Raw genomic sequence first — 10,179 nt, 5'->3', positions numbered from 1 at the left:
CTTCTGCAGCTTCAATGGCTGCTTCTCTTTTGCTGGAAAAAAGAGCTTCTCCTGGATCAATCAGGGACTTTGCGATGTCCCTGAGATCAGCAGGACGTGCCCTTCTCTATCACTGTCTTTACGGGACGGTTTAGGTCTAAAAGGACCATCCAGCAGCAGAGATATAGACAGCAATCCTGGAGCTCCAAGATTGCATGTCATGTCGGCGTGACATCAGCCCCCCCCCTCCCCGAGACAAAATTGTTAATCTTAAACATTGATCAGAACATGGAGGAAAGGTTGGAAAGAAAAACCCCACATTTTACTTACAGAAGACTTTTCTGTGATCACGGAAAGAGAGACTAGGCCAGATATTCATATCATGGTGATCTCTCAACGTACGAGAAGACGGCTCCCATCATCCCCAACCAGCCTGAGGAAATCTAGTGTGACTCATTAGTCTTAGTCCTAATCTCGGATCAGTTTGAGGTTTAGATAATCCCAGGGAACTATTTATTCCATATTTCTCATTGCAGAATGCTCATGACTCATTAGACATCACACATTTTTGTTATAAATTCTTACAGTCCTTGATTTACAACAGTTTATTTAGTGACCATTTAGACCAGGAGTGTCAAACTCAATTTTATTGAGGGCCGCATCAGGGTGGTGTTTGACCTTGGGAGCGGGGCTGGGGGGTGTCGCCAGGGTGGGCGTGGCCAATTCAGTATCACTCGTGTGGTGGCCCAAGTGCTATGCCAGTGAAAACGGGCTCCCGAGCTCCATTTTCAGCTGCAATGGCTTCCTGCAACCCTCTGCCAGTGAAAACAAAGTCCAGGAAGGCCGCCTGAGGCCCTCCCGAGTTCCATTTTCTATGGCAGAGACACCGTGGACCAGTCCTTCGCTGTTTCCAGGATTGCCCGCGGGCCGGATCTAAGCAGTCCATGGGCTGGATCCGGCCCGCGGACCTTGAGTTTGACAGCCTTGATTTAGAGTTACAATGGCACTGAAAAAAGTGACTTATGACTATTTTACACACTTACGACCATTGTGGCATCCAATCAAAATTCAGATGCTTGGCAACTGGCTCATACTTTTAACAGCTGCAGTGTCCCGGGGTCATGTGATCACCTCTTGCAACCTCCTGACAAGCAGAGTCAATGAGAAATCCAGATTCACTTAACGGTGTTACTAACTTGACAATTGCAAGTGAATTGACTTAACAACTGTGGCAAGAAAGGCCACAAAATGGGGCAAAACTCACTTAACAAATGTCTCCGAAATGTTGGGCTCAATTACAGTCATATGTCAAGAACTTCCTGTATTGCTCATATCACACATTTGCAATGAAGGTGAGCAAAATGCAGTGAGACCCTGTACTTATAAGTTAGTTTCCCTGAATTAGCTCTCCGTGAGAGGAACTGGAGAAGGGTAATCCCTGCAGATCAATTAATGCTAAACGCTAAAACATTTAGATAGGGCTGGGAAAGTTTTTTCTCTCTCTTGAATTTATTGCTTTTTATAAAGAGATAAAACTACGGTAATACTGAATAGAATTAAATTAAATTTATTGGTTTGGCCCTCCACACCAGTCCTAGTTAGTTATGTTGCCCCTTGGGAAAATTAATTGCTTACTCCTAAAATAATGGATATAACAAGGAAATTGTTAAGAAGAGAAACAAAATCTACCAGCATCTTCAAAATCTTGCTGATGGTGGAGAAAGTATATGGGGGGGAAATCCTGAATTTTATTTGTATAAAATATTTGCCCCATATAGGTATCTCACATTGCTACTCCCAGCAAATAGACGCCAACTTTTTAATTCAGTTTAACTAGAGCATCAAAGGTTTAAACCATTTGGCTTCTATGGCTTCTAAGCACATCATTTCAATAAATAAATCAAGAATGGCTTTTCAATACACAGTACCAAACAAACAGTATTTCAAAAAGTAAGTAAGGTCAGAGATTTAAAAATATATATTCAAATTTCATTAAAAAGTAACTCAACTTAATTTAAATTAATGATGTGCAGCTGGTATGATTATTCCTGATCTATGTAGTTATTTTCTTCTATCATATTAAATTATATATATATATACACAACTCGTGGACATTTTTAGATAGACTTCTTTGTGTAGCCATGTGCTTCTTTTTTTCTCTGGAACATAGTTATATAATTAGTTTCCATAAATCTCAAGGCAAAGAACATTTCAAACTGTTCTCTAAACAAGGGACTTATTTAAGGATTAGAATCATTCCTTCTTCATGACTTGCAAGAACGATGTGTATACAATATGACTTGCATTTGCTCAGTCATGTATCATTTGGGTGCAGCAACTAATTGTGTTTACACAAAAGAAAAATGGACACTCTAGCCCTGCCAAAAAAGGGAGGAACCTAAAAATTGCCTATCTTTATTCCATGCCCGCACCTACCTCAAGAGACAGAGGAACAGCACCAGTTCAATTGGAACGATCATTGACTATGCTACCCCCGCCATGCTCAAGAGTTCATTGAACTCATTCAGCTCCCCAAATAATTCCATCAACAGACACATTGACCTACAGCCAGCCTATGAACCCCTCAGAATCCAAATCAGTACAGCCAACGAGAGACAACATCCACCCTCAGCCTAGCCACACAATTCCCCCTCCCAAACAGCACTTCACCTCCCAATGACCCTGGCCTGATGTAACCTCCCCATCACGAGACCCTCGCTTGACACACCCACACCCAAAGCCCTTATAAACAGAAAAAAACATTGACACTAAAATCCCCTAAATCTGGGGTACCCAAACTTTTGGACCTCAGGGACCACTAAATTCATAATTTTAAATCCCGTGGACCACTAATACGATCTGCCTAATGACTGGGTGGGCAGGCGTGGCTAGGTGGTCTTGTGACTGGGTCAACTTGACATCACTCACGCCAAGGGGCTCCTTGCGGCCTCTACTCGCCCCTCCCCTCCCAGCCACTCCTCGCCTGCCTGCCCGGGCTCCTTAGGGCCCCAACAGGAAGCAGTTGCTGGAACAAAGCAAGCACCGTGAGAAAGAGTTGGCAAAATAGCTCAGTTCAAATTGAATCTGACCGAGAAGGAGGCTCAGCAGAAGCACCTCAATGAGGAGTACGAGCATAGGTTTTCCAAACAGAGGGAAGATCTGCGGGAGTGCAAGGCCAGCACTTGGAGGCTCAGCGGGTTAAGATGGTCAGCCAGTTCCAGGCCATGGTGCAGTCCCACTGGAACAAGGTCCTCCAGCTCTTCTCCACCAGTGGCGCTTCCCTCCAGCCTTTGCCCAGAGCTCTGCACCAGGAGACTGAAGCAGACCCCAAGTCGGAATTTCTTCCCCCCTCTGACCCACACAAAAAGACCCCGAAGGGGGAGACTCTCTGCAGCAACATAAGCGTTCATTGCACGTATTCCGTCCAGGAGCCATAGTTTGAGGAACTCTGGTTTAATGCAATATAAAAAATGCAAATACTTTTTCTGTGGACCACCAAAATTTTCTCATGGATCCCCAGTGATCCACGGACCACCAGTTGGTGACCGCTGCCCCAAACTCTGCTGAAGATATTCCCAACCCTGGTAATGAAATGTTTGGAAACCAACCCACAAGCTCAAAGAACAAACCTTCACCCTCATTAATATCTATAATCAGGCTCAATTCATTAATTCTAACAAAGATGCTTAATTTATAGAGTTACATTTTGGATTTGGGTGACTACAGTGCAGGTATCCTTAAGCTAGAACTTAAGGTGGTCCAGTACTTCTGTGCATCTGATAAGCTGAACCACTACCCCAGATTCCAATCTGAGTCATCAACAGAACTTGAGGTTTATTCTTGCAAGCTTTCAGACTTGTGCTGGAGCCCATCCTCAGAGATCTCTCTCTCTCTCCAAAATGAGAGACCATGGAGGGGGTTGGAAGAATTAAACCTCTGGTCTGTAGAGATTCTCAAGTCATCCAGGTCATGGTTGTCCCAAAGGTGCTTTTTCTGGAGGCAACTGGAGTTTCTGTTTTGTTTTTTTTCCTTTGAAGACGTTTCGCTTCTCATCCAAGAAGCTTCTTCAGCTCTGAAGAAGTCTGTCCATGTGTTGTAAAATTTAACATTGTTAACTCTGAGAAATTAACCATCAGGAGACATATAGATATCTACAATATCTACAGTACAAATTAGAACAGAACATTAGAAGACTTAGAACAATTACTCAGTGGGACTTCCCTCCAGAAGTTATGGGAGCTCCAACAATGGAAGCCTCTTAAGAAGAGATTGGGCAATCATTTCTCTGAAATGGAATAGGGTTTCCTGCTTGAGCAGGGGGTTGGACTAGAAGACCTCCAAGGTCCTTTCCAACACTCTTATTCTGTTGTTATCCAAAAGAGACAATTAGCAAGCCAAAAAGGGAACAATAAGATCCAAGAACCTCTCCAAGAGCAATTAGCACCCAGATCAGCATAGATTAATTCCATCATACCAACAATCAAGTAAACAATACTCCCATCAAGCAACTGCCAAAGATCCACCAGCCCAACCCCAAGAGCATTGAATGTAAACTAAGACTCTTGAATGTAAACTAAGAGTAAACCCCACTCCTTACTAACACTGATGATGTCATGTAGTTTGGGTAATGAAACATCTGCAAGAAAACATAAGCTTAGAGAGCACCAATGTTGTTGTTAATTGCGAAGTCCTGTCCGACCCGTCGCGACCCCATGGAACATTTTTGCAATTCTTGCTGGTGGAAGATGCCATTTGTAGAACATCTTGTACAAGTTCTCTCTACATGCCATTTCCATCGTTAATTTGTAATTTGTTTCCCAATTTTTTCCCCATTCTGCTAATTCTATACTATACCCAAAATGTATCACCCATGTTATCATCGTTTCTTTTAGTTTCTTCTTCCATTTTAAATTTTAATAGATAATGATATATATTTTTAATCAATTTTTCTTCAGTTCCCTGTAGAATTTTATCCAGCTCTTTTGTCTCCTTACAAAATCCATCCCTTTCCCTGTCTTTTTTATACCTTGCCTGTATTTGTAAATAGGGCCACCAACCTATGTCTATTCCCTCGTCTTTCAATTCTTGCCTTTTTTTTTAGTCTTTCTTGGTTGTCTAATATGTCTTTATATCTTATTATCTTGTTTATGTCCAATATATTCGGGTATATCAGAGCTTCCATGGTGGATCGTCAGATTGGGATTTTGTTGTAGTGTTATGTTTTGACTTTTAACCAAGGATCTGGGCTTCTAAAGAGCAGTCAGGGTTGATATCCTCTAGGACTGACCAGTTTTATGGCCTTGCAGTCCCAAGGGATTCGCAGGAGTCTTCTCCAGCTCCATAGTTCAAAGGCCTCAATTCTTTGGCACTCAGTCTTTCTTACGGTCCAACATTCACAGCCATATATTGCAACTGGGAAAATCATAGCCTTGACTACGCACCTCTGTAGGCAGGGTGATACCTCTGCTTTTTAGTATGCAGTTTAGATGTGCCATAGCTTTCCTCCCCAGGAGCAAACCTCTTTTAATTTCTTGGCTGCAGAGCGCACCTATGTAAACTAAGAATAAACCCCACTCCCTACTAACATTGATGATAGGGTAATGAATCATCTGCAAGAAAACAAGCAAGCTCAGAGAGCACCAATAACCCCTCAAACTTATAACAGTGCTGGGGGCAAAAAGGACCGATCCCTCCCACTTACGACCATCACAATATTCCTGCAGACATATGATCAAAATTTTGGCACGTTGTAACATGCATGCATTTATGATGGTTGCGGCTTCCTGGTTCATACGATTGCCCTTTGATATTAACAAGCAAAGTGAAAGAGGAGAATTTGCTTAGTAACCACATTAAGCAAACCCTTGTGATTCACTTAATAACTGTGGCAAAAAAAAGTTGAAATCAGTTGCAACTCACTAAAAGACCACCTGGCTTAGCATGGAAATTCTGGTCCCAATTTTGGGTTGTAAGTTAAAGATTATCTTTGTCCATCCAACAAGATCAATAGGCAAATCAGTAGAGGCTTCTTGGTTCCCAGGGAACTTCTATTACATATGGAGCACAAGCGCAGAACCACAGAGGATCTTACATGGTACCCACTCAATAGAGTGGCTCAAACAACTCAATCGTATGCTTAATAAGATACAGCAATTGCAGGCAATGTTACTGCACTTGCTCAGGCACTGGATGGCAGGTCCATCCATTCATACAATCATTGAAGCACTTTCTCTCACAAGGAACAGGAAAGAAAACTACAAGGACCCTAACATGGGAATCGGATCCATGCTGCCAAATTTATAACAACAACACCATCACAGGTCACAGCAATCTCATACATGAGATTAAAGGTTCCTTCATGTGGTTCCTCTGATGGGATCTACGCCACAAACTGCTATCAGTGCTCCTCTGGATTCTAGGTCAAACCAACGAGCCAAATTTTGTGCCAAAAGAATCCGTGGAGGCGAGTTTAACATCAGAAGTCAAAGCAAAGACAAAATATTATCAGAGTGTTTCAAACACCCAGAATAGTCTAGTACAGATCTCAAAGTAACCATCTTGGGGGGAAAAGAAACTTGACCAGCGCAGTTAAGGGAGAAAGTGCAGGTCTCACATGCATCAAAATTATTTTTGGCTGTCTCTGAAGGTGTCAATACTCACACTAGGCTTGGAATTCTTAGCTGACAACATCCTTGTGATCTGTCACATCTCCATAACCAGCCTGCCTACCCCTCCTTTCTCTCCAGATTTTAAATCCTACTGGAGAAAGTTAGCACCCACTCCTCTCCTAGAAGAATGAAATATTTTGAGAAATATTAAAACGGCAGAATATTATATTTCCCTAAAGGAGAAGCATCCTCTTGGAAAGCAGCCCCCACCTTTCTTAATGTCCCCAGGAGGACTGGGCCAGCCTATCTACAAGATAAAAGACCTCCAGCTCCAAGATGATGGGATTAAGACATGACCCTTCAGGACATAATAGGATTAATGTATCTAGCAGCAGAGTTCACCATATGGCACAATCTCCTAGGGACAGTCAGCAAACTTCAACCAAACCTAGGATTCAGACAACCTACCGTAGGAAGTTAACACCCACCTGTCTCCTAGAAGAATGAAATATCCTAGGAAATATTAAAAAGGCAAAATATTTCCCCTAAAAAGGGAAGTAGAAACTCAAGAGAGGCAGAAACCCACACCTTTGTCAATAGGCCATTATTGACCAATAGGCCAGTCTATTCTACATAACAAAGGTAGGATTAGTCTTCCACCCATCTCACCACAAGGCACCTGGGAAGAAGCAATGTTCAACCAAACCTGGACTCAAAATACAGCCTAGAGAGTTGCCCCTGCATGGCCCCATGGGAGTCTGACAATCAATCAGAATACAAGATCAAAGGCCAGAGAAGGCATAAAACCAGGGACTTTCAGCATTTCAGCCATTTTTCTTCGTCACCTAACATCTTGAAGCATGGTGATCACCTCAGGACCACAAACCATGTGGTGCTGTTCACCATTAAAGCCATCTTCCCAAGCAGCCTCCATGTTTCCAGTGTCTTTCCCCCCCACTCAGAACTGAACCCAGAAGAACATTTCTTCCAACACTACAAAGTTAGCTATGACCCCTACAGAAGCCAATAGAATAACATGTTCTTGCATAGGAACAGGAAGCTCAAGTACAAAGCCCAAGAGAAGGTATAAAAGCCACACTCTCTCAACTCCATGGGGTCGGCTGCCCAGAACCACACATGTGTGTCTATTTCAGGGGTGGGTTTCAACCAGTGGGGACCGGTGTGGCCGTACCGGATGGGGAAATTTAGCATGCCTTCCCGTACCCGTTCTTCCGGAGGCCCTGTACTGGAACGCAGGAAGAGTAAATCCCCGTCTGCCAGAGGCAGTGGGGCAGCCAGGTCCCTTGCCCTCAGAGGAAGGAAGGGCCAGTTGGGAGAGGGGCCTTTTTCCTGCGCTCTCACCACACTAGAACTAAGCGACTTTTTCTCCAATCTGGTGCCCTCCAAGGCATGGCCAGCCCACAGGTCCCATGACCCACAGTTGGCTGAGCTGGTCATGATGATGCTACTTTTTCTTTTCTCCAGCTTCATTCCTGGAGCTCAAGGTGGTACAGTGTTCTCACTGTCAGAAAAATTCTCATTATTATTTCTTATTGTTATTTTCCTTATTTCCAGGTTGAATCTCTCCTGGATCAATTTCCATCCATTATTCCTTGTCTGGACTTCAGGTGCCTTGGAAAATAGCTTGACCCTCTCCTCTCGGTGGCAGCCCCTCAAATATTGGAAGACTGCTGTCATGTCTCCCCTGGTCCTTCTCTTCACTAGACTAGCCATGCCCAGTTCCTGTAACAGTTCTTCATATGTTTTAGTCTCCAATCCCCTAATCATCTTGGTTGCTCTCCTCTGCATTCTTTCTAGAGTCTCAATATCTTTTTTAATAGTGTGGTGACCAAAACGGAAGCAGTATTCTAGGTGTGGTCTTACTAATACAATAAGGCTAAGGCTTTATGGAGTAGTATTAGTACCTCACTTGATTCCTGCGGAGTTGCATGATTAGAAATGTCAAGTCTTTTGCAAATGTACAAACGAAGTAAGATAAGAGGCTCAACCGGGCCGGCTCGTTGTAACGTGTGTCTGCAACAAGGCTTGGGTAAGCAGCCCAGGCGTCGATTCAGGGAGTGATATTCCCTTTGACCCCAAAATGTCAGAGAGAGCTCTTGCTACCATGGCACATAGTTATTGGCTTGGCAGCCCAGTTAGCACGAAACGCCCTCCCGACTGCCTTTCCAAGAACATGTTGGACGCAATCAAGCAACGTGAGGTTGTTTGCTCTTGGGAAAGGCAAATGTACACGTGAGCCTCTTGTATACAACCCAAACCGTTTTTTTCCTTCCCTGCCTCCAGTCCCAGATCCCCTACCTTTTATTGACTTAGGTTTCCTCACTGTAATAAAATAAATAAGATATCAAACTGAATAAAGCAGCCGAGGGTGCAATCTTGCTGACTGCGATCCAGCTGATAAGGGGGAGTCATGAAAATGTGATTGAACTGCAAACTTGTCATTTTTTTCCTGGTGAAGTTCCATCCTGCCCTGCCCCACCTTCTAACTAGCCCCATCTTTCCAGTCCTCGGCTTAGGACAGTGTGTTTAGTGACCAATGTTACTGGTGGCTAACCTTTTTGTTGTTGTGCACTGAAAGCCCATGTGCACACTCACACACCGGCAGCAATAATGCAATGCGCATGCAACAACCTCCCCTGTGCGCCCCACCTCCTGTGCATGCTCATGAGATCTCCCCACATGCGCACTCCCCTCCCCCCCCACATATGTGCACAACTCCCTGTGCCCTGTTTTGGATCTGGCAGGCCTTCCTGAAGCCGCCTGGGACCTGCACTGCACCCCTCTGCACCCCCCCACGCATGCATGTGTGACCCCTCCCGATTCGCCCGACCCCTCGTGCATGTGCAGTAGAGACCCCAAAATCAGCTGGCTAGCGGGAGGCGCAGGCGCATGAGTGGTGCTGCTGGGCTGAGCGATGGCTTCATAGGTTCATCATCACGGGACTAGGTTAAGAGGAAGTTTTTAAAAAAGATATATTATGTTGTGATTTTAGAAATGTTTTTTAAGAAAAGATTAGTTTTCTAAAATGGAGGTGGAAAAATAGTATTTTTCCCTTTAAAGAATCCGAAAGAATTCAGTGAATTTTCTTAATACAAATGGCGAGTTTGTAAATATTATTAATTGTGCATAGAAAGATTATTTCAACAGCAGCGAAGGTGAAGCAGAAATTTTTAAATGGATTGTTCTACTCAAAGGAATATATTTATGTTTTTTATTTGGATATCACTTCTGGATTTTGCGCTTGTGATAAGAAAAATGAGACGGGTTATGCGGATTAGATAGATTCGTTGGTATAGAAATAGCTAGTTATTTATTAATGTGTAAAAGTAAAAAAGTTGAAGTTGTAATGTTATCTTGTAATATGCTAAAAAGAGTAGAAATCAACCGATTTTTTTCTTCCCTTGTACCCCATATTTTGTTCTCCCTTTTTTTTTTTGCTTCCCTTAATTTCCTGTCTTTCTTTTTCTTTGTATTTCATACGTTGATAAAACAAAGAAAGTCATATTAGAAATAAGTGACTAATAACCACATTTGGCCAAGATGTGGGCATCAATTACCATCCCAAGCCAAG

This window comes from Thamnophis elegans, chromosome Z (assembly GCF_009769535.1).
Source record: "Thamnophis elegans isolate rThaEle1 chromosome Z, rThaEle1.pri, whole genome shotgun sequence".
NCBI classification, from domain to species: Eukaryota; Metazoa; Chordata; class Lepidosauria; order Squamata; family Colubridae; genus Thamnophis; species Thamnophis elegans.
This window is presented reverse-complemented; position numbering follows the sequence as displayed.